At 43.7% G+C, this 24,843-nt stretch overlaps 1 protein-coding gene, 1 non-coding gene and 1 pseudogene across 7 annotated transcripts in view; 2 read left to right on the top strand and 1 right to left on the bottom strand.

Annotated features, from left to right (window-relative positions):
• CGNL1 (cingulin like 1) overlaps positions 1 to 24,843 on the bottom strand; it is a 179,641-nt gene that overhangs the window by 141,300 nt on the left and 13,498 nt on the right. The gene's annotated exons all lie outside the window — the stretch shown is intronic.
• Positions 7,833 to 7,934, top strand: LOC112129145 (U6 spliceosomal RNA). The gene has a single exon (XR_002911568.1). It is a non-coding gene; the product is annotated as a U6 spliceosomal RNA (small nuclear RNA).
• Positions 12,450 to 13,064, top strand: LOC112129030 (carbonic anhydrase 5B, mitochondrial-like; annotated as a pseudogene).

Here is a 24,843-nt window from a genome sequence, read left to right as displayed (position 1 = left end):
TCTCTGCCCGGCCGCCCCGTCTGGGAAGTGAGGAGCGCCTCTGCCCGGCCGCCCGGTCTGGGAAGTGAGGAGCGCCTCTGCCCCGCCGCCCCCTCTGGGAAGTGAGGAGCGCCTCTGCTCGGCCGCCCCGTCTGGGAGGTGAGGAGCGCCTCTGCCCGGCCGCCCCGTCTGGGAGGTGAGGAGCGCCTCTGCCCGGCTGCCACCCGGTCTGGGAGGAAGTGAGGAGCGCCTCTGCCCGGCCGCCCCGTCTGGGAAGTGAGGAGCGCCTCTGCCCGGGCGGCCCTGTCTGGGAAGCGAGGAGCGCCTCTGCCCGGCCGCCCCGTCTGGGAGGTGAGGCGCGCCTCTGCCCAGGCGGCCCCGTCGGGGAAGTGAGGAGCGCCTCTGCCCGGCCGCCCCGTCTGGGAGGAGAGGAGCGCCTCTGCCCGGCCACCCTGTCTGGGAGGTGTACCCAACAGCTCCGAAGAGACAGCGACCATCGGGAGTGGGCCATGAGGACGATGGCGGTTTTGTTGAAAAGAAGGGGGGAAGTGTGAGGAAAGGAAGGAGAGATCAGATTGTTGCTGTGTCTGTGTAGAAAGGGGTGGGCATAGGAGACTCCATTTTGTTCTGACTAGGAAAAACTCTTCTGCCTTGGGATGATGTTGATCTATGGCCTTTCCCCCAGCCCCCTGCTCTCTGAAACATGTGCTGTGTCAACTCAGGGTTAAATGGATTAAGGGCGGTGCAAGATGTGCTTTGTTAAACAGATGCTTGAAGGCAGCATGCTCTTTAAGAGTCATCACCACTCCCTAATCTCAAGTACCCAGGGGCACAAACACTGCAGAAGGCTGCAGGGACCTCTGCCTAGGAAAACCAGAGACCTTTGTTCATGTGTTTATCTCCTGACCTTCTCTCCACTATTATCCTATGACCCTCCCATATCCCCCTCTCCGAGAGACACCCAAGAATCATCAATAAATACTTCATAAATTTAAAAAAAAAAAAAAAAAGAGTTCGAGACCAGCCTGGCCAAAATGGTGAAACCTCATCTCTACTAAAAATACAAAAAATTAGCCTGCATGGTGGTGGGCGCCTGTAATCCCAGATACTTGGGAGGCTGAAGCATGAGAATTGTTTGAACCTGGTAGGTGGAGGTTGCAGTGAGCTGAGATTACGCCATTGCACTCCAGCCTGGGCAACAGAGCAAGGCTCTGTCTCAAAAAAAAAAGAAAAAGAAAAATGAAAACTAGTGAGATCTGGACAGTGCATGGCACAAATATCAGAATAGCTAAACTGCAAGTTCCCTGAGGACAAGGAAAACCAGATCTGGTTTTGACTCCCCAGAGAGATCACAGCTGGTATACAAGAGAACGTCCAAGTGAACAAATATCAAGCCAGCAGTGACTCCAAGAAACAAGGAACAGGAAGGCTCTAGACAGCTGTGATGATTCTGGAGAAAATAAGCTTGTATTCTAAAAAGGAAGACTCAGAGACCGGCTCATGTCAAGAAAGCCTCTGTCTCTGTGGATGGAGTCCAACATATGACACTCTTTAGTCATATTTTGATATTAAGAAAACATGGCCAATATCACCATCCAACATGGTATAAATGTGACAAATTTTAGTAAGACCTTCAAAAGTTATTTTTTAAAAAACTTGGTCTTTGTGGTACAGTAACAATTATGTTCTGTAAGCTGTTATAGCTTATCTTTAGATTCTTGTATGAAAACACCAACACCACATATTTACCATCTTGTTTTCAAGCAAATCTGATTTTTCTCCACTGAATCTGACAAGACACAAACATCACGAACTTCAGTCTCTTATTAAGGATTGCATTTTATTTTTTTAGCAAGAGAGAAAAGAAGCTAAAGCAATACAAATACATCCTGATTAATACAAGATTGGAAGGGCACTCCCTATAAGCCATGACAAAATTAAGAGGCAGAAGTTTAGCATTTTGAAAAACTAGTTTAGCAGATAATATAGCCTCAGATATTGTGGACTGAATTTATTTTTTCTCTCTCTCAATTGTTGTTATTGGACCTCTTCATACTCACTCCTCCCTCCCTGCTACACACACGTACACATGTTGGGACCACACAGACACAGCCAAAATGCCTGCCTAGAAAGAGACAGGTGGTGATGGGAAAGCTTCCAGAACACTCTCCCATCTGCTGACATGGCCAGCAACATGGATAGAAGAGGGGAGAGATGATGGCAGTCAGCCCCAGGGATCAAGCCTCATTTAGGTCAGAAGGCCAAGGGTAGGAAATGCAGCCCAATGGTGGTATAAACCATCCTCCACATCAACTAAGGAACTAGGGTTTACTGAGGAACTATCATGAGTCAGGTACTGTTTTGTGCACTTTGCCTAGGTTCACACTTAATCTACTTAACGACACGTAAAATGAGAAAACTGAAGGACAAGGACTTTAAGTAATTTGATTGTGAAGCTGACAGCTGACAGATCTGAGATCCTGATGGAGTCTATCTCACTCCACAGTCCTCTCTTGCCTCCTTTCCTAGGCCAGGCTACCTCAAGCCTGGTCCTCACGCTGCAAATGATCCCCCCAACTAAGACAGGATTCCACTTCCTTGAAGTGGTGAGTTCTCACTGGTCAGGACCCCAAACCATCTCGGCTGAAGCACCTTCTGGTCTAACGGCTTGTGCCTTTAATCTTCCAGAACAGAAGGATCATTGCCATCTGTCAGGCTCGGAAAGGGCGAGATCCTCACACGAGGCATCAGATGAAGATGCTCTGCAGAGAAATTCCTGTTCATCTTTCCCTTCCTGCTTGATTTTTCAAACCAAGCAGCAGTTTTATTGGACTTATTTCTCTATTTTTTTCTTGTAAGAACAACTCCCTGCTTGGACTCAACTTAGAACTTCTCCTACTCTTGTTTTAGCAGCTTCTAAATGTCTAAAAGTCCTAACAGTACCAGCCCAACTTGACTCTTCCTAAGAGCTCCTGACTTACATGGAACGTGGCATCAGAGTCAACTCCACGCCCTCTCAGGACCTGCAAGCATCCTACCTTCTCCCTCTGCCTTTCACACAACATCAGTTAGTGATTTCTTCCTGTTGACCCTGCCTCCTGAAACCTCTCAGCCACACTTCTCCATCCCCACACCATGGCCCTAATTAGAGCTATATGCATATCTCGATTGGATTACAGCTGTGGCCTTCTAAGTTGATCCTCAGCCTTAAGGCTTGTTTTCCTCCAACCCATCCTCCCCATGGCCATCGTGATATTTTCAAATGTGTACTTCAGCCTAAAAATTACTCAGTGGTTTCTTTCTTCTTTTGCTTTCAGCATAAAAACACAAGCTTCTCAGCATGGAGTTCAAGACCAGGCCCCGGACGTCTCCAGCCCACGTGCCTCCCCTGCGCAGGATGTGCACCTACTCACACGTCTCCAAATGCATGGAGCTCCTCTGCTTCCTGAGCTTGTCAGCCCGCTTTCCTCAGGCCTTACCTTGCCAACTCTCCCCTGGACCACATTTCAGACCTTTTGTTCCCTCAGCGCACACGTGCGTGCACACACACACACCCACACCTAGTGCTAGCCTCAGCCGAACCACACACCAAGATTGTCTCTTATCAACCTGCCCATTGCAGATGGGAAGCTCCTGGAAAGCTGAGCAGCAGCCTTAATCTCCGAGGTGGTTAGTTCCTAATGTCCTCAATGAATGCACACATGCCTGAGGGTAGGAAGTCAAAAGACAGTGTGTGTGTGTGTGTGTGTGTGTGTGTGTGTGTGTGTGTGTGTGTGACAGGGTCTCACTGTGTCACCCAGGCTGGAGTGCAGTGGTGCCATCTCAGTTCACTGCAACCTCCACCTCCCGAATTCAAGCGATTCTCCTGCCTCAGCCTTCTGAGTAGCTGGGATTACAGGCCCCTACCACCATACCCAGCTAATTTTTTTGTATTTTTAGTACAGACGAGATTTCGCCATGTTGGCCAGGCTGGTCTCAAACTCCTGACCTCAAGTCATCCATCCTCCTGCCTCAGCCTCCCAAAGTGCTGGGATTACAGGCACGAGCCACTGTGTCTGGCCTAAAGGCAATTTCAAGAGCATACCTCTTTATAAAGAGGGCGTCCACAAACCCCTATGCTGATTGATAGAAAAGCACACTAATGAGCTGGGTGTGGTATGTGTGCCTGTAGTCCCAGCTACTCGGGAGGCCAAGGTGGGAGGCCTGCTTGAGGCCAGGAGATTAAGACCAGCCTGGGCACAAAGGGAGACCTCATCTCTAAAAAACTAAACTATTGGGAGGCCAAGGCGGGCAGATCACTAGGTCAGGAGATCGAGACCATCCTGGCTAATATGGTGAAACCCCGTCTCTACTAAAAATACAAAAAATTAGCCGGGCGTGGTGGCGGGCGCCTGTAGTCCCAGCTACTTGGGAGGCTGAGGCAGGAGAATGGTGTGAACCCGGGAGGTGGAGCTTGTGGTGAGCCGAGATCGTGCCACTGCACTCTGGCCTGGGTGAAAGAGGGAGACTCCATCTCAAGAAAAAAAAAAAAAAAAAGCTAAACTAAAATTAAATTAAATTATGTTATCCCAGAAAAGTGCACTAATATCCAGAGGTTTGGCTCTGGGAAAACTGTCCAAACTTTGCTTTGGGGCTTAAAAGTCACATTCTTGAATAATTGATTCTCCGATTCCAAAAGGCTCACCTGGGCAGCGCACGTTTGTGGAAAGATTCGTCTCTGAGTGAGGCGTTCAAGATAAGGATGTCTATCAAAGGAGGTGACTTCTGTGTATGAATGTGTGTGTTCATCATCCTTGAGGTTTGGTGCCCCTGAGAAACTTAACTCTGTTTTCCCTTTACCAAAATAAACATAACGGTGTGCCCTGCCTTCGGCTGCTTGTGGGAAATGGCTTCGTGGGATAGACTATTTTCTTCCTGAGCATCCCACTTTCTGCAAGATTTCAGCAGAACACAGATATTTAGTCAGGTCACTTAACTCCTAACTTCCACTGCACCCTCTCACCTCCACATATTTTGAAGATACCAAAGAGAATAATTTTTTTCTGCCAGGAGCGGTGGCTCACACCTGTAATGCCAGCACTTTGGGAGGCTGAGGCAGGTAGATCACCTGAGGTCAGGAGTTCGAGTCCAACCTGGCCAACATGGTGAAACCCCATCTCTAATAAAAATACAAAAATTAGCCAGGCGTGGTGGTGGGCACCTGTGATCCAGCTATTCAGGAGGCCAGGGCAGGAGAATCGCTTGAACCCAGGAGGTGGAGGTTGCAGTGAGCCGAGATCATGCCATTGCACTCCAGCCTAGGCAACAAGAGTGAAACAAGAGTGAAATAATATCCTCAAAATTATTTTTGAGAATAATTTTTTCTAATAGTTTCAGATATTGAACAAATTGTCAAGCCTCACCACCCTGCCTTTTTTCTGAGACAAGGTCTCACTCTGTCACCCAGGCCAAAGTAGTGTGGTGGCACAATCACAGTTCACTGTAGCCTCAATTTCCCAAGGTCAATTGACCCTCCTGCCTCAGCCTCTCAAGTAGCTGGGACCACAAGCATGCACACCACGCCTGGTTATTTTTAAATTTTTTTTGTTGAGACAGGGTGTTACTATGTTGCCGAGGCTAGTCTCAAACTCCTGGTCTCAAGCAGTCCTTCCCTCTCATCGTACCAAAGTGCTGGAATTACAGGCATGAGCCACTGTGCCTGGCAAAACTCCCTATTTTTTCACAATTACTTCTTTAAACATTTTTTTGAGTGGTAAGAATAGAAGTAATTCACAAAACAAAACAAAACATATGAGGAGTCTTTTTTCTCATCATATTTACTAAAAACAAAGAAAGGAAAAGGTGTCCAAACATCAAGTTGCTGTAAGTTATAGCAAGTCAGCCAAGACCTCTTGTAAACGCTAAAACTTAGCTCTGACCGCATTAACGGAAGGTCTTGAAATTCTTCATGTATACAGAAAGCCATTCGGGAAGCCCACCTCCTAACAGCAGGGGCGAGTGACAGGACTTCTGTCTGCAATAATCAGATGATCCAACAGTTACCAGTTCTACCCCCATCAGAGGGAAAATTCATGTCAAAAGGACAGATGGCCCAACCTTCCAAGTGGCCTCTGAATAGATCAGGAATAAGTCAAAAGTCATAAATTTAAGTTCGCTTACTTAAACTGATTGTACAGGTCAACTAGTACAGTAAGCACTATTATTTGGTAAGCACTCAGTATTTTGATAAATACATTCCAGAAAAAAATTTTTATTTCAGACTGCATTCAGAGCCCAGCACTATTGATCACTGGCAAATAATTCAGTACACTCACTAAAAATTTTCTGGATTTGCACAGTACTTATGTAAGTTTGATTACCATGATCTCACATGTTTGCCATTTTTAAACATAGTTTTGAAATGAGGACCCTCTGGGCCAGGCGGGCGTCTGGTTTCCTGAGACATTCACTCCAGGCTTTCAGTTCCCATCTCAGGATCCAGTCACTACCACTTACCCATGTTACCATGCCACTGCCACTTCGCATGATTGCAGAACAAATTCCACAGAAAGTTCTAGGCTACTTCACTAGGCTCCTAGCTGAGCCACTCGCCTCCACCCTTCTCAGAACCCTTAACTGGCTTCTAACTCCCATCAGAAGAAAACCCTTACGCCAGCCTGCAAAGTTCAGCATGCTCTGCCCTCCTTCTCTTAGATCCCCCGCCCTCACTCCCTCCTCCCTCTAGCTACTCTGGCCTCCTTGCTGTTCCCAGAACACACCCAGCAGCCTCCTGCTCTTACGCCTCATGCCTTAGGGCCTTCAGCGTCCCTGTCCCCTCTTCACACTGCCCTTCCCCCAGGCAGCCGTGACCTGGAGGCTCCTTCAGGTCTCACCCTCCTGTTGCTTATCAGATAAATCTTCCTGGACCATCTCGTAGAATAGCCTTTGCCAACAGGTAGGATTCTCTCCACTCCATCCTCACCTTCTACCTCATCTGGCCACACTTCCTCTTAGTGCTCATTACCCACTAATACGCCTCGCCTGTGTGTTTAGTGGGATCTTCACCACCACTGCTTTACTTCCTGCTGTATCCTTAGGGTTAGAGTAGGGCCTGACCCATAGGGGCTACTTGGTAAATATCTGTATTAAATGAATAAAAAGCATTTATTTGTATTAAGCATAAGTTGTAGCCCCACTAGGAAAAAAAGAAAGAGAGAGAGAGAGAATGAGAGAGACAGAGACAGAAAGAAAGAAAGAAAGAAAGAAAGAAAGAAAGAAAGAAAGAAAGAAAGAAAGAAAGAAAGAAAGAAAGAGAAAAGGTCCACATCTTCTGCGAGTTTTCCTGTCTTCTTAGAGCCCTGGGGAAAGGCTCAGAGTCTGGGCTGAGGGAGGAGGACATAAGAAGGCACAGAAAGAGCCCTATGAATGAACTGCCTTCTCAGGATCCCCAGCTCCGCTCTGCTCCCCACTCACCAAGCTTACCACACACCCTTAAAAGGTAGGAAAGAGCTGGAGATTGCAAATGACAGATCAAAGAATGTCACAGAAATTCAGGAACCTAGACAAGTATCACAGCAGAAAGATTTGGAAAGAGAAAATCTTACCTGAAGGCAGGAAAAGCAAAGGTCACACACAGCTCCCAAATCGGGAGGAGCACCTAAGGGTAGCCCAGAGTCAATGCCAGAGTGATGGGAGAAATCAGACACCCGAGTCAGAGTGTGAGACAGAAAGCAGCTCCCCTCCAGAGTAGAGAAACAATGATGTTAACGTCATCATTGACAATGGAGGCAATGGGGTGGGTGAAGTGAAAAAGGCAGCCATCATCTTAATGCCTAATGTGGACACAGCACCTTACAGTTTAGAAAGTGCCATACGGGCTCACTTCAGCAGCACATATACTAAAATTAAAACAATAGAGATTAGCATGTCCCTTGCACAAAGATGATATGCAAATTCATGAAGCATCTCATATTTCAAAAAAAGGAAAGGAAAGAAAGCACCAATACAAATGTGGCTTTGTTGATTCACATAAAAAGACAGTATGGTGGACAGTACAATGATTAGCATTCCCATTTTACGGGTAAGGAAATCAAGGCTCAGAAAGGTCAAGTGATTTCTTACCCAAGATTACAGAAAGCAAGTAGCATAGTTGGAACTTCCGGGGTCTTACGGCTCCAAGGACTCCTAACCCTTTTAATCTCCTAATTCCACATGAACTTGATTCCCAAGTACCCTCTTGACATGATTAATAGGAATCTACCCATGTTTGACTAATGACTGTTCAAAAGCAGGCACCCCTCTTGAGTTCCTCCAAAGATTTATTCCATGACCTCTTCACTAGGAAGAAATTTGGTGTTCTCTGAGCCTTCTTAGGGTGCTCAAAAGCTGAAATGACCAAAGAGAAGTCGAACCTAGGCCTTTTATAAAGGTTGCCTCAGGGCTCTCTGGGAACCCACAGCCAAGTAGCTGCAGAATAACTAAACAAAGCTGCTACTGAAAGCATTTTTATGTGAAAATGCACCCTTTGCAAAAATGTTCGCTACAAGGGTCCATATTTTTCAATAAGCACTTTCAACATGTCATCACCATATTTTTCATAGACACTTGGTTTCAGAAAATCTGTGACAGGTTCATTGGATTTATTAGAACTGCACTCTTCACTTGAAAATATCTTACATGCTATAAAACATTTTTAAAACTCTGAACATTCATAAATCCATGAAGATGCTCTTCTGCTTTTTTCACCAGCAGGTAGATGCAAATTGAAAGAGGGGGAAAAATTTGCCCTGATGTTTCAAGAGGTCCAAAGCTGGGCCCTTCTAAGCTCAGCAGGGAGAAGCAAGTGAGAGAAATAAGCTACTTTCCTGGAAATACTGCCAGGCCTCCAGGTCCCTGGCTTCTGGGCTTGGTTAATAAGAACAAGCACACAGGCAGCCTTGAGAAAGGGCTGAGAAGGAAGAGACAGTTCCAGCAGTCAAAATCAACACCTTGAATTGCACTGGAAGTAGATGGAAAGTCAAGTCTGACACCCAGCACTACCTCAGGGTACTCCCTGGGCAGCAAACCCTTGGCTCTGGGCATCAGCCAGTGCTATGGGAGGCCCCCTTCCTCTGTGGAAGGCTTGGAGGGGGTCAGGGGCGGTAACTGGGCTCTGGGGCTGTACATCTGTCTTCTAAAAGGCAGGGGCAACCCCCAGATCCAGGGAAGAAGCCAGCCCTGGGACAGAGCAGGAGTGCCTCTCTAGACACAGCCATTAAAACCCACTGGACACTCCCTCGGGATGTTTCTTTCCTTCTGCACAACGTCACCTCCATCTATTTAGATTGAGTATTTTCCAGCCTGCCTCTAGCCAGCCAGATGTTGACTTTCAAAGAGTAAGTATTTTTCTAATTATTTCCAGGAGAAGCAAATAGTCTTCAGCCACTGAGGTCTGCCATGGAATTTACTTTTCCCCACAAAGGGCTGTGGGTCAGCCTCTGCCCATTGCTCTCAGTGGGCACACAGGAGGGCAGACTGCAAATCCCTGCAGTAGATGAATCCTGTTTTGAAATAAACTCCTTGGCATCAGTAAAGAGTTAATTCACCTCCCAGGTTTTGCATTCTGTTTTCTGGGTTTGGGAGGTGGTTTTTAACCTCGTATTTCTTTGCATGGAGATTTACTGTTGTTGCGGGGAGGGGGGAAGCATTTTAAACACACTCCCATGCTTGCAAAAACAATATCATTTTCTTAGCGGCAGAGTCTTGGCCCAAATGCTTCCAGGAAACCAGCATGTTGTCCTGGGACCCAAAGAGGGGCGTTTCAACCTGGCTGACAAAGCTCAGCATGAGTCAGGGGCAGGCTGGTCTGGCCAAGACCACCATGGAGGTTGCCACTGAGCAGACAGACCCCTTCGTCAATAGCTGGCAATCAAGCCTCCTTGAAAGACTTCCCTGACATCAAGTCCTGGCAAGCACTGTGGAAAGTACAGCCTCCAAACGATAGCAAAGGATTCGATGGTGGCCTTTTCTGACATGATTTGAACCACCACCTCCAATTTCTCTAGGAGATTCAGAAAAGTGCCCACCCCTTATATTTTCGTTTGGAATTACGCATATGTGCAGTTAGAATCTCCAATGTCTTCTGCCTGCTGTCTTGTCAAAATGATTCGAGCCTGTAGCCCTAAAGCCCTGCACTGAGGGCTGGGAAATACCTTCCTGGGGGGTGAGATGGCAAAAAACAAAAGGTCCCCATGAATAACTTAATCTAAAGCAGAAAAGGGGAGAGGTCAGAGCAGCTGAAGCCTTTGAACTCTTTACCTCAATGCCATTGGGTACTTAACTTGTCAAACACACACCAAGCACCTACTATATGCAAGTCACTGCACCTTCAAGATGGTGTTGGAGACACACTGTGAAACCAACAGAGAGCAGGGGTATTCGTTAGGTTAGGTTCTGCAGCATGTAATGGAAAACCCAAAATAATTTTGGCTTAACCAGTAAGACAGAAGTGTGGAGGCAAGCAGTCCAGGGCTGGGATCATGGCTCTGCAGTCATTAGGGATCCAGGCTCCTTTCTTTACACCCTACTTACTTAGAGCGTGGTGTGCTAGTCCATTTGGCATTGCTGTAAAGGAATACCTGAGGCTGTGTAATTTACAAAGAAAAGAGGTTTACTTGGCTCACGGTTCTGCAGCCTGTGCAAGCATGGCACCAGCATCTGCTCAGCTTCTATTGAGGCCTCAGGAAGCTTTTACTCATGGCAGAAGGTAAAGATGGAGCAGGCATGCCACATGGCAAGAGCAGGAGCAACAGAGGTGCCAGACCCTTTTAAGCAACCAGCTCTCACATGAAATAGAACAAGAACTCACTCACTCACCATGGGGAGAGCACAAAGCCATTCATGAGGGATCTACTCCCATGACCCAAACACCTCCCACCAGGCCCCACCTCCAACATGGGGGATTACAATTCAACATGAGATTTACAGGGGACAGAACATCCAAGCCATATCACATGGCTTCCATCTTCATTGTTACCTCGCAATCCAAGATGGCTGCTGGACATCAGCCATTGTGTCCATGTTCCAAGCAGTATGTAGAAGGACAGAGAAAAAGAAAAAGGGTACATTGCCCATAGAAGTCAGTCCCTAGAACCTTTCCACAAGCCTTCATATTTCACTTACCAGAGCTTAACTCACTAGCCCATGAACAGGAGAAGAGGAGGCTGGGAAATACTGTCTTTTGGCATGGCACATTGTACACCCTCCAAAAAAATCAAGTTTTTGGTTACTGAAGAAGAAGAGGAGAAACAGGCACTGGATATAAAATTAGCAGTCTTTACCACAGAATGCGTAATAAGGAAATTTGAGAATGAGCCAATTTGGAGTGCTACTAAGTTCAGAAGAATTGGTAGTAGAAAAAAGGAAAGGTATTAAAGGATGAAGGCTCAAATGAAATTATTCTTCAAGGACAACTAAACACTTCATCAGGTTGAAGCTGTTTTGAATAATTTCCCACAACCATCCACCTTTGAATTGAACATATTTTATGAAACACTCGAGCTGGTAAGGAAATGTCTTAGGCACGCTAGAACTCGGGCACCAGCAGAATCACTTGGGAACTTTTTAAGAATTCAAATCCCTGAGACCCATTCTTGGAAATGCTGATGGATGTTTTGGAGTTGAGGCTTAAAATTCTGCATTTAAAAAAGAAAAAAGCAGCTGGGCGCAGTGGCTCAATGTATACACCGTCCAATCCTATTTCCAGTAATTAACTCTGAACAGAAGAATTATACAAACACTTCAGAGAGTACAAATACTTAGATATGAGGTATTTATAATAGTCCAAATATCCATTAATAGAAGATTGGCTAAATTATGATATATCTATACCAAGGAACACCAGGAAGCTATTAAAAACAACCAACAAAAATTTATATACACAGCCATAGAAAGTATACAAACATTGTTAAAAATACAAAAATCAGTACCAAAATAGCATAGAGTAACCCCATCTCTGTAAAAAATATAAAGTTACAGAAAAATCTAAAAAATAATTATCAAATCCTTAAAGAGTAGTTATGACTAGAGATGATAAAACAGGGTACCTTTCATTTAAACAACACATTTTTGTAATGCTTCAATTTCCATTGCAAACATTTTTTTTTTTTTTTTTTTTTAATTTGAGATAGGGTCTCACTCTGTCCCCTAGGCTGGAGTGCAATGGTGCAATCCTGGCTCACTGCAAACTCTACCTCCTAGGTTCAAGCAGTTCTCCTGCCTCAGCCTCCCAAGTAGCTGGGATTACAGGCGGGTGCCACCACGCCCAGCTAAGTTTTTTATTTTTAGTAGAGACAGGGTTTCACCAGGTTAGCCAGGCTGGTCTCCAACTCCCGACCTCAGATGATCTGCCCGCCTTGGCCTCCCAAAATGCTGAGATTACAGGCATGAGCCACCATGCCTGCACAAACATGTATTATTTTTATAATAAGAAAGAAAATAGGCTAAACGTGAGGGGGCGTGGCCAAGATGGCCTCGTGCGGGATCCTCGGGTCCCGGGAGCGAACGAGGAGGTTCTGGCTCAGGTTATTGGTTTCCTGCAAGTTATCTGGGAACTGATCAAGGTTTCAGGGTAAAGATGGTGGTGATGAACACCCTGAGGGTCACTCGTCCTGTGTCCCCATGCAAATTGCTGTGGAGAAGCTTCCAGATTCCAAGGCCCAGGCCATTCTGCAGCCTCTGTACTTGTACTTACAAAATCCAGAAATAAGCCTTGCATCCACTCTGGGAGAGCGTGGACCTGTTTTCTGAGGGCGATCGACAGTCACCCATCAACATTCGGTGGAGGGACAGTGTTTATGATCCCGGCTTAAAACCACTCACCATCTCTTATGACCCAGCCACCTGCCTCCACCTCTGGAATAATGGGTACTCTTTCCCCATGGAATTTGAAGATTCTACAGCTAAATCAGCTGCACTTAGTGCATTGGAACGCAGTCAAATTTGAAAACTTTGAGGATGCAGCACTGGAAGAAAATGGTTTGGCTGTGATAGGAGTATTTTTAAAGGAAAATTCTCAGTCTCCCTTGAAGAAGTGAAGCCTCCTTCTTTATGCACTGGCCACTGTCTAATACCTCCCAACAATACTCAAAGGAGACTACCTACTGGAACCTCACTAGAATTGAGAGATCAAATGGTTTTGGCTGTTTTCCCACTGGGGAATATAAAAAATACACAGTTAATTTTAGAGACAAAGGCTGGGCATGATTCCATCCTAAGCAGCGATTCTTCAGGTAGCTGCCCAGAAGGGCCTGGAGCTCCTCTGGACCACTGATCTCCAGATACTCCCTGAGAACCATCACCTCGGCGTCCGATTCCTGAGTGGTTTTCACTACTAAATAATGACTCAGTGACCCAGTCTCTTGGCCAGGACGCTCTTATGGAATTTGGGTCGTTTGGCACTTCCTGCCTGGTGCCCACCTGTCTAGATTACTGGACCCAAGTAAGTCCAGTATCTCCCTGGTCCAGCCCTGTCTTGAGTCCATCACCTTTATCATTAAGAAGCAGCCAGTAGAGGTTGATCATGATCAGGTATGTTCTCTCCACAATTTTCATCTAAGGAAATCCTTGTCTCCTCTTTTAAAACAAGGCTGGGCTCAGACTGTGGCATCAGTTTTAACATCTTGTAATGTTTATACATTTTTATTGAAGTGTACCAACATCTTATCTCAGTTTGGACATGAATTTAGAGATATTTCAAATTAGCTAGAGAGAAGAGTTAAAACATAGAAGAACATAAGCTTTTTACATCTATATTTGACAGTGATATATGTTTTTATTATACATGCATTGTGTAGATTCTCTATGAAAATTAAGACCCTTTTAAATAAAAAAAATGAAGGCTGGAAATGGGTGTATTCAAAACCCTTGCTATAGAATCTCAGGATAAAGACAGACTCCCAACAATATTCATCCAGAAATTTTCATGTAAGTCAGTTGTTTGAAACTTGGGATTTATTTTTCTCTTAGAAACTAAGTCTAAGTGGTGCTTACTACATCAGCACACAAAATCCTGTTTAATTCATAAACTAAACTGTAATAATAACTGCGTTTACTTGTTCATATTGGATTTTTATTGACTAAAAGCTTCCAGCCTCTTTTTTATGCAGCCAGGATAACAGTGATACCAAAACCTATCAAAGATTAGACCATCCTACCCCCAAAAAATAACAATAGGCCAATATCTCTAAAAAATATGTAACAACAAAAAAAAGCTAAATAAAATACTAGAAACAGAAAAAAAAAAAAAAAAGAAAAGAAGTGAATGGAAGCTCAAATGGGCTTTGAGCATCCAAAACTGTGTGTGCTGTGAAGCCCACCATTTTCTTTTTAGGCAACAAGCTGTCTCAAGCACAGCACCCAGCATAAAACACAATTCAAACTCAGCCTCCTTCACACACAACTTGACACAGATGGAAGTTACAATCCTTAGCCCAAAGCCAGATAGAAGCAACAAAAGCATGAACTCCTAACATTATCAGTTACAGAAAGTGACAGAACCACAAAAGGCAGACACAAGAATGAGAAGAGGCTAGGTGCAATGGCTCATGCCTATAATCCCAGCACTTTGGGAGGCCGAGGCAGGCCTGAGGTCAGGAGTTCAAGACCAGCCTGGCCAACATAGCAAGACCACCATCTCTACAAACAAAAAAATTTAAAACTTGGCTAGGCATGATGGTGCACACCTGTACTCCCAACTACTCGAGAGGCTTAGGTACGAAGATCACTTGAGCCCAGGAGTTTGAAGCTGCAGTGAGCTTTCATTATGCCACTGCACTGCCGCTTTGGTGACGAGACCCCATTAAAATTAAAAAAAAAGGTATTAGAAATACAGCAATTTCTATAGGTATTTAGTGTAGGAACAAGGAGACTTACACACCTACAGCCTCTAAGGATATCTCCAAGTAATAAATAAGATTAATAAGAATGAAAATAGTGAGTTTTATTTAGTGTCTAAGTTTTCATAGAGATGGGGTCTCACCATGTTGCCCAGGCTGGTCTCAAACTCCTGGGTTCAAGCAATCCTCCAGCCTCAGTGCTGGAGGCTCCCCTCCCAGAGTGCTAGGATTACAAGCATGAGCCCCTGCTGGGCCTGTAATCCTCAACGGACAGATTCCATACTCCGCTCCGAAGACAAAACTCAGAGATCTTTATTCATTGTCATGAAGATGTAAAATCAGAAATATAGCACTATCCATTTCTTGTGTCTTTCTTGTAATTTTTTTTTTCCTATTTTCCCCATACAGAATTTTGTTAGGAAAAAAAAAAAAAAAAAAACTACAGATGTCCTGGGTCTTCAGGTGATTAAGCATGGCTTCAAAAAACAAGATTCTACTTTTCAAAAAATAATCAACCAAAATTGTGACCAATAATACAAAGTATTCAAATATGGACTACAATTAGAATTTGGGGATTAAATTAAATATTGAAGAAGTAGAGAGTGGAATCATGGTTATTAGAGGCTAGGAAAGGTAGAGAAGAGGGTAGGATAGAAAGAAGTTGGTGAACAGGTCAAAGTTACAGCTAGATAGGAGAAATAAGTTAATTTATTGTACATTTTCAAATAGCTAGAAGATAGGATTTCAAATGTTCACAATGCAAAGGACTGACAAATGTTTGAGGTGATGAATATACTAATTACTCTAAAGGACTTCCCTAAAAAGTCCACCTTCTATCTTATTACCTCCTCCACCTCTCTGAGCACTTTACATATATCATAATTTAGCCAATCCTCTATTAATGTTCAACACATGTTGTATACATGTATCAAAATATCACTTTGTTTTCCCATAAGTATGTACAATTATGTGCCAACTCAAAATAAAAGGAAAGAAGAATTTGTGAGAGCAAAAATAATATTTAAAGGGCCTGGATTTTCAAAATAATAAATTTTTAAAAAATATTCATGGTTAAACAACAAAAACATGGATTTAATGCATTTGGAGGAAACTTTGGGGCAATATTTGTTAAAAATACGAGGCCTCTGCACCAAATGATAAAGTACTGTGTTCTCTATTCAAAATGCTGTTCCCACATTTTAATCTTCAAGTGGGTTAAAACAATAGAGGTATGTGTACCTTCCCAACAACCTGCCCGTTTGAGTAAACTCAATTTATACCATGACGCCAGCCTGGTTTTCCAACATGCTCAGTTATTACGTTTGAAAGACTGGTTTTTCAAACAACACGCTGCCACGAGGGTCCCACTTTCCCACGGTGCCAGCGTCTACTTTTCTGGGAGTCAGAGCACACAGCACTTCCCAGCACTGCAGGACCAGGTGCGTGGCAGGCACACAATAAGGGCTGGCTTCCTTTCCCCTTTCCCTCTTCCTCCAAATAGAACAGGAAAATGGCGATATGATACAAACCTATAATACCACCAAATCTTTCTTCCTGGGCTTCCATTCATCATTTTCCTATTTCATTATACAGCCATCCAAAATCCCCATTAACAGTACCTTGCTTGCAGGAAACAACCCCAATTTGTATTCAAAAAACAAAAAAGGAAAGAAAAGCATACATATATGTAAATAAAAGCAGACGGGAAAGAGGAAATATACCCAAATATTAACATGTGTTTATCTTCATGGTAGAACTGAAAATTTTTTAATTTTCATCTTATATTTTTCTGTATTTTCCAAATGCTTTACAATAAGCACCTATTTGTTTTTTATCATTACAATTAAAAGTGAAAAAAGATTGAAATTTAAATGGTGCTGGGTGCGGTGGCTCACGCCTGTAATCCCAGCACTTTGGGATGCTGAGGCAGGTGCATCTTGAGGTCAGGAGTTCAAGACCAGCCTGACCAACATGGAGAAATCCCGTCTCTACTAAAAAGACAAAAATTAGCAGGGTGTGGTGGCATGCACCTGTAATCCCAGCTACTAGGGAGGCTGAGACAGGAGAATGGCTTGAACCCGGGAGGCGGAGACTGCAGTGAGCCGAGATCACACCATTGCGCTCCAGCCTGGGCGACAGAGCGAGACTCCATCTCCCAAAAAAAAAAGGAAATTTAAGTGGTACAAGGTGTTCCACTTCATATTCTACAATAATAAAACAGTAATGAAGACTACATAATCAAGAAAAAAGGCTCGTGACATGTCAAAGGACATGGGGATAACAAAATAATCTATACCCCACAATTAAAACTATGGGAAAAAATTAAATAATAAAATGATCATGGGGTTCTTTCCTCCATTTTCTGGTTCTGTAATGTGATTCTTTTATAATTTAAAAATTAGCTTATGAAGCATTATAAAAATTAATTTATAAAATGTACATCAAAAAATAAATAAGACATCTTAAGGACCCTGTCTTAGTAATTTGCAAGATGAGATACTGAGAGAGTTAGGATCGGGAGCTTCCTAATTCAGGAGTCAGTAAGATCGTTTTCTCCAACACCACCACTCCGCCAAATGGAAGCAGCCTCCACAAAGGCCTGCGGGTCCCCTGTGGTCACAGGCTGAAGGAGAACCGTTTTGACTGCTTCATAGCAACATTGGCTCTCTACTTCAAGGCCAGCAATGGTTTACAAATGCCATGGACTCCAGGGCTCTTTGACCTCAGCCTACCATCACCTGTTCACTTCCTCCCTGTGGCTACACGGGCTTCGGATCCATTCCTCTTCACATGCCTATATTTTCATCCCCCCAGCCTCAGGTTAAATGTCACCTTCCCAAAGAAGCCACGTCCCAGAAGACTGACTTCTTTCTGCAAGACTTTAGCGAACCCTGTCCTGAACCCACAGATTGAAGTAGACTCTCCCAGTGCTCCAACAGTGCCGTATGCATGGATTCTGTGTTGGACTATGACTATGTGATTTCTGAGTCTTTCTCTTCCACTGGACTATAAACTCCTAGAGGGCAGAAATCAAGTTATATTCATTATTACATATCAGCACAACACCCTCCATATAGCAAGAGCACTATAATTGTTAAAATTGTTATTACCAGGGTAAGTCCATAGGCTATGGAGTCAGAATCCATATCAAGTTTGATATGGATTCTACTACACACCCACCAGAATGATGGAAATGAAGATGATAGTCAATACAGTGTTACGACAGAACCACTGAACCCTCTGCTAGGTGGAAGTGTAAAAAATGGTTTCACAGTATAGAACACAGCTCCACACCTATTAAGACCCAGGAGTGCTGACCTAGAAATATACTCAAAGAGCTGTAATACAAAGCATGTACAAGAATGAACACAATTAGGCCAGGCATGGCGGCTCACACCTATAATCCCAGCACTTTGGGAGGCCAAGGCAGGCAGATCACTTGAGGTTAGGAGTTCAAGACCAGCCTGGCCAACATGGCAAAACCCCGTCTCTATTAAAAATTAAAAATTAGCCAGGCATGGTGGCATGAGTCTGTAGCCCCAGCTACTTGGGAGGCTGAGGCAGAAGAATCGCCTGAACCCAGAGGTGGAGGTTGCAGTGAGCTGAGATCACACCACTGTACTCCAGCCTGGGCAACAGAGGAGACTTTGTTTCAAAAAAAAAAAAAAGAAAGAAAGAAAGTAAGTAAGTAGCACAATTAATAACAGCCAAGAACTAAAAACAACCAAAGTCCATCAACAGTAGAACAGAGAGATCAATACTGAGGCATATTTGTACATTAAACTATACAATAAGAAATGTAGCAATATATTTAGCAATGAGGAAAAACAAATTATTGCTACATGCAAATCCACGTATTTCACATCAATGGATGAATTTCACAAACATAATACTAAGTAAAAAAAGCCAAATACAAAGAGTACATACTGTATGAATATGATTCTGTTTTTATGAAGTTCAAGAACAGTCAAAGCTTATCTGTGGTGAGAGAATAGTAGGCAACTTTGTCGAAAAATAACAACTAGGAGGAGGCACAAGAAAAATTCTAGAAGATTCTGTACTTTATAATTTATGAACTTAAAAAAAAATGTTTTTTAACTTGGTTTGTACCATAGCGCTAACCACTTACCAGCTGCATGGTCTTGGGCAAATGTCTTAACCTTAAGCTTCAGTTTCTACATTTGAAAATGAAGATAAAAACAAAACCATCAACTACTTCACGGGAATGTGATGAGAATTAAATTAGGCAATGCACATAGAGTGCTTGACATAGTGCCCAGCACATGGTAGAGCCCAATATACAACAGCAAAAATAGCAGCAGCAAAGTTCTACTGATGTCTTACTTGGTGCCAGGCACTGCTCTTAGCTTTAAGCCCTTAATCACTGTGCAATATACCTCGCCCAGTTCCTGTTCTTATTAACGAGTCAAGGTCAGACGCAAAGGCTGTGACCTGGGCATTCAGTAGCCGTCTGTGCATAACACGAATCACAGCATTCATTTCAAGAAGGGTGAATCACTAGTTATGCTGCTGCTGAGGTTTCAAAGAAAAGAAACTGACAGGAGTCACACATTGGGATTATTTAGCTTCCGAAAGCATTAGCTGCTTTTGCAGAAGTAGGAAGATTTTATTCTGGTGAAATCACTCATGTTGAATTGAGGACTCATTTGGGAACTGAAGGAACTCATCTTTCTTCCCTAAGGAAACAGAAGAGACAACTAACTCTCTGTTAAAAGTTATTCATGTTGACTAGCTAAATTTACTATCTTTTAATGCAGTTCAGATTTATAATTAAAATAATTGGGTTTTTTGGTTTGGTGGGTTTTTTGTTTGTTTATTTGAGACGGAGTCTCACTCTGTCATCCAGGCTGGAGTGCAGTGGCATGATCTCAGCTCACCACAACCTCCGCCTCCCAGGTTCAAGCAATTTTCCTGCTTCAACCCCCAAGTAGCTGGGACTACAGGTGTACGCCACCACACCCAGCTAATTTTTGTATTTTTAGTAGAGACAAGTTTCACCATGTTGGCCAGGCTGGTCTCGAACTCCTAACCTCAAGTGAGCTGCCTGCCTCAGCCTCCCAAAGTACTGGGATTACAGGCGTGACCCACTGCGCCCAGCCAAATAATTGTTTAAGTACATGCTTACTGTGTAAAGTAACTGAAAATACTGGTCATGAAGCAAAGGGCTCAGATCATATAAGATCATCTCCAGCCAAACCACCCTGAATGCACCTGACTATTGACACTAAGCAGGGTCAGAACTGGTTAGTTCTTGGGTGGGAGATTACAATAGGTCATTTGTAACACTGATACAATAGTCTCCAATTCACAAGAATAACCTGTACATTTGAGAATGGCTCAATTCTCATGAATTGTGGCTTCAAATAAGAAATAGCAAACTGCCTGATTTTGAACCTACCCCCACCATTTACTAGTTATGTCACCTTGGGCAAGTTACTAAATCTCTCTGTATCTCAGTTCCTTGGTAAAAATAGAATCAATGCGTTACTATAAGAACCAAATAAGCCGTGCGTGGTGGCTCACGCCTGTAATCCCACCACTTTGGGAGGCTGAGGCAGGTGGATCACCTGAGGTCGGGAGTTCGAGACCAGCCTGACCAACATGGAGAAACCCCATCTCTACTAAAAATACAAAAAATTAGCCGGGCTTGATGGCACATGCCCATAATCCCAGCTACTCAGGCAGGAGAATCGCTTGAACCCGGGAGGCAGAGGTTGCCGTGAGCCAAGATCACGCCATTGTACTCCAGCCTGGGAAACAAGAGCTTGTACTCCAGCCTGGGCAACAAGAGCGAAACTCCATCTCAAAAAAAAAAAACAAAAAAAAAACAAAAAACAGAAATTACCCTGGTTTGGTGGCACGTGCCTGTGGTCCTAGCTACTCGGGAGGTTGAGATGGGAGGATGGCTTGAGCCTAGGAGGTTGAGGCTGCAGTGAACCATGATCGTGCCACGGCACTCCAGCCTGGGTGACACAAGGCTTTGACTTTAAAAAAAAAAAAAAAAGTTAATACATGTTAAGTACTTAGAACAGTATCAAGCACTGTTTAGTGACATACAAGTGTTAGTATCATTAATTTTTATTATACTTTCTGATGTAGATGCAGAATTCATGTAAAATTACACAACTTAGTCACAAAATCTGCAGATATAATATAGACTATCTGAGAACCAGAGAAGGATATATATTAAGATCATGTCAAGTAAGAATGACATTTGGTCTTTATAGTAATACTTATGCACACACACAAACACATGCACTTTCTCTCTCTCTCTCTCTCAAGAAATTTAACTCGGGGCTACTCTGGAACATAACGTACCAATGATCTCAGGTTCTTTGGATCCCAAAATGATCCCCAAAAAAGATGTTAAATATTACTTTTCTTCCAAGTATTTCCAAGAACCCATTAAACACACACATGCATAAATACACACACACACACTGAAAAGGTACACTTGTTTTCTGTATTTCAAAAGCACACTGGAATCATTCCACTGCACATTTGAGGGGCAAAGTGGATGGTGTTCAAACACAAACTCTTCACCCTGTAGCAGAGGAGGCCTACTAAGCTTTTACACTTTCCTCCAATTGTGAACACTGAAAGCTTTTCATTTTGTTCCAAAGGAAATGATCTTACCATAGCTCAACGATATTATCATTGTCTGAATAAAGTGGGTATCCGGTGCCATTGCAGAAGGCCTAAATGCTAAAACCCAAGGGTACAAAAGTTAAAAGTAACTCAATAGAAATGTCAGTTACAACATTCTTTCTTTTGATTTATGACCATCAAACTTAGAACTCCGGAGCAAGGGAATTAAGACCATGGCACAATGTAAGGGTAGTACTCTACCTCCCCTCCTTCCACCCTTGCCATTAAAAAGGCCTTCAATACTCATTTTATTTTTCTATATGGAAGAGAATTAGACTTGAAAATACCACTACATATAATTCTTTCATCTCACCAACAGGCATATTCACACTCTTCTACTAATACTGGCCGACCAGGTTGAAAATCCCTATCTCACAACTGTTATCTGTGTCACATCATTAAGATAACAATTTTTTATGTATTAGTCCAGGGTATCAAAGAACTTTATTTTTCCTTTTAAAAAAAAAATGACTGTTCATTCTATACTTAGTAGACTTTAAACATCTAGACTCCATTGAAGCCGCACACTATTAACACAGTTAACATGAGATGGTGGTTTCTTGCTTTTGCTCTACCCTCAGTTGTAAAAACCTTATACAGCTTTATTATCCAGATCCTGGGACAATAGGCTTCAGTAGGAGACAGATGATGAATAGAAAGTCTCATACTTACACTGTTTCCTTAGCAATGAATTAGATTCTGGGAGCTCAAGGAAAAGGTAGGAAATGATAGTCATATTTCTTTGCAAGATAAATTTCCAGCAGAATGTACTTTCTTGCTGACTTGAGCTGCTTGGTTGAGTTTCAGCACCTCATAAAGGTGTGTTAGGTCTTCACCTAAACATTCATTCATTCTTCAAATGTGTTTTTGTCTCTACTAGGTAGAAGACACTGTGCCAGGTACCAAAAGAGATTTAAAATGACCTCATTTCACTCCTGGACTTTTCCCCTTCCCCAACCTCCCTCTAGGCCGATCACACACAGCTAAATGCACTCCTATCCTATCATACCATGTCTCAGATAATGCCCCTGTTAGGGCTTTGGTTTCCTCCCTTTAATTTCTCCCACCCCTACTAAGAAAACACCTATCACTTTCTTTTGTATTGTAAAGGTAATACATGCAGTGATAGTTATAAAATTCAAACAGCCAAGAAGGGCATGAAATGAAAAACAAAACCACGCCACCATCCCACGGCCCAGAAATAGCCAAAATTCTTGGTTCCAGAAATTCATATTCACAATCAAAAATTAAGACTTTTTTTTCACCATCTTATGGTGCTGAAAAAATTAAGACTTTTATTGTGATGGTATCAGGTGCGGGGGGAAATAAGAAAAATTTGAAGGTGTTTATTTTTGCAAACAAAAAAATGGGATCTCAGAACACAGGCTGATTTGCATCTCTGTGCTTTCCTCTTTTCCTGCCTCTGGACATCACGCTGAATAAGGATATGATGGGTGGAGCAGCAACAGCCACACTGAGATCATGAGGAAACAAGCTTGAAGGCAAACATCAAACACTGAGGTGAGGAAAGAGGAAATAAGCCTGGGTCTTCAAACTAACTCCCCCAACAGCCCAGACTTTGGACTTCTTGTTTACATGAGGTAACAAATGTCATTTTGAAATGTCTTATTTAAACCACTTTTTAACCACTTTTTGCTGTTTTTATTCCTATGTAAACCACCTTCAATTGAGTTTTGTTTACTTGCAAGTAAAAGCAGCCCCATTGCCAAACTGATCTCTAGATAGAAGCCCAGTGAATTTATAATCCCACGCTCAGCACGTTTGAGAGTGTCTGTCTCCTCACACCCTTGGCTTTATAAGGTTTTGGTCCCCATCTATTCCTGGTTCATTTTCACTAGTGGCTAGAGCCTTTTCTTCCTCAAAGTCTAGCAGCTCTTCACTAAAGAAATGGCCCATTGCAAAGCAGTAACAGCAAGGCTGCTTATCATTGGCCAGTATTGCACTCATTCTGTTTTGCCTGTGTCATCCCATATGGGCACGAGGCTCACATGGCTTCTTCCAAAGCAGACTCTGTCATCACAAGGACAGAATACACTATAACACACAACACCAGTCCAGACTCTGCTAGACTATGACAACCATGGGGTGTGGAAAGACAGGCCCTAGACTGGGAACAGGGTGGCCTGGCTCCCATCTGCCATTTTTGAGCTGGTTGGCTGAAAACAAGTCACCTCACCTCCTGAAGCCTGTTTCTTTGGATGTAAAAGGCAGGGTCTGGAAGCTACAGCCAGGGTCCTTATGAAGACTGGGACATGGTGCACACAGGCACTGATGCTAACCTGTCAGTGACTATTACGGTGGGACTTAGGCTGAGGCAAGCCCCTGGCCTCCTTCAACACTGTGGTCCTTCTTTGTCCTCTTTGCCCTCTCAGCTTGTCACACTGCTGCCACCACAGTTGGCAGCCTATCAGGTCATGATGGCTGACCTGAAGAAAATCAGGCCCATCCTTCTGCTCCTCCCACAGATAGGCAGCACTCCCACGAGCCCCATCGCAGTGAAAGGATATGATCAATGTCCAGCCAGCTGAGAGGCAGGGCATGCCAGCTAAAGTATAGGAAATGCCAAGGCCTGGGCTGGTACCTGCACCAAATGCACGATTTTTCACCCAGTCGGCCTAGGTCTCGCAAGCTCCCAAAAGGCTAGTTTGGCCCAAGCTGCTCTCTTCTGTCTTATTCATTCTCTACCATTGTGAACGGAATTATTGTTCTCAGTGCCTTGCTCCTCCATATACATCTACCTGCTTTGCCATATGACTTTGAGTTACCTCCTACTAGAACGGGCCAGGTATACTTCCTCATCCTGCTGATGTGGGGCTTGACAATGCAATTTGTGTTGGCTGAGGGAATCTTGGCAGAACTGACAGTGGGCTGGTTATAGACCAAAGCTTTAAGAGGCTTCCAGCATTTCTGCTTGCCTTCTTATGCCTCTGTAATCTGCCCAAGGCGAGCTGGCCCTGCATATTTGTTGCCCCTGCAGCCTGGGCTGCTGAATAAAACACATGTGGAATAGACCTCAACCCAGATGGAAGCCTGGAGTCTGGCTTGGCCAAGTGAAGCAAAGTCTGGCTCAACCAAACCACACCCAACCAACAGCTGAGTGAGGGGAAAATGAACCTTTGTGGTTGTAAAGAACTGAGATCTGGGGCTGGGTGCGGTGGCTCACACCTGTAATCCCAGCACTTTGGAAGGCCAAGGCAGGTGCATCACCTAAGGTCAGGAGTTCGAGACCAGCCTGAGCAACATGGCAAAACCCTGTCTCTACTAAAAATATAACAATTAGCTGGGTATGGTGGTGCGTGCCTGTAATCCCAACTCCTTGGGA

The sequence above is a fragment of the Pongo abelii genome, chromosome 16 (assembly GCF_028885655.2).
Source record: "Pongo abelii isolate AG06213 chromosome 16, NHGRI_mPonAbe1-v2.0_pri, whole genome shotgun sequence".
NCBI classification, from domain to species: Eukaryota; Metazoa; Chordata; class Mammalia; order Primates; family Hominidae; genus Pongo; species Pongo abelii.
The sequence above is the reverse complement of the archived record's forward strand: the minus strand, read 5'-3'. Positions and strand labels throughout refer to the sequence as shown.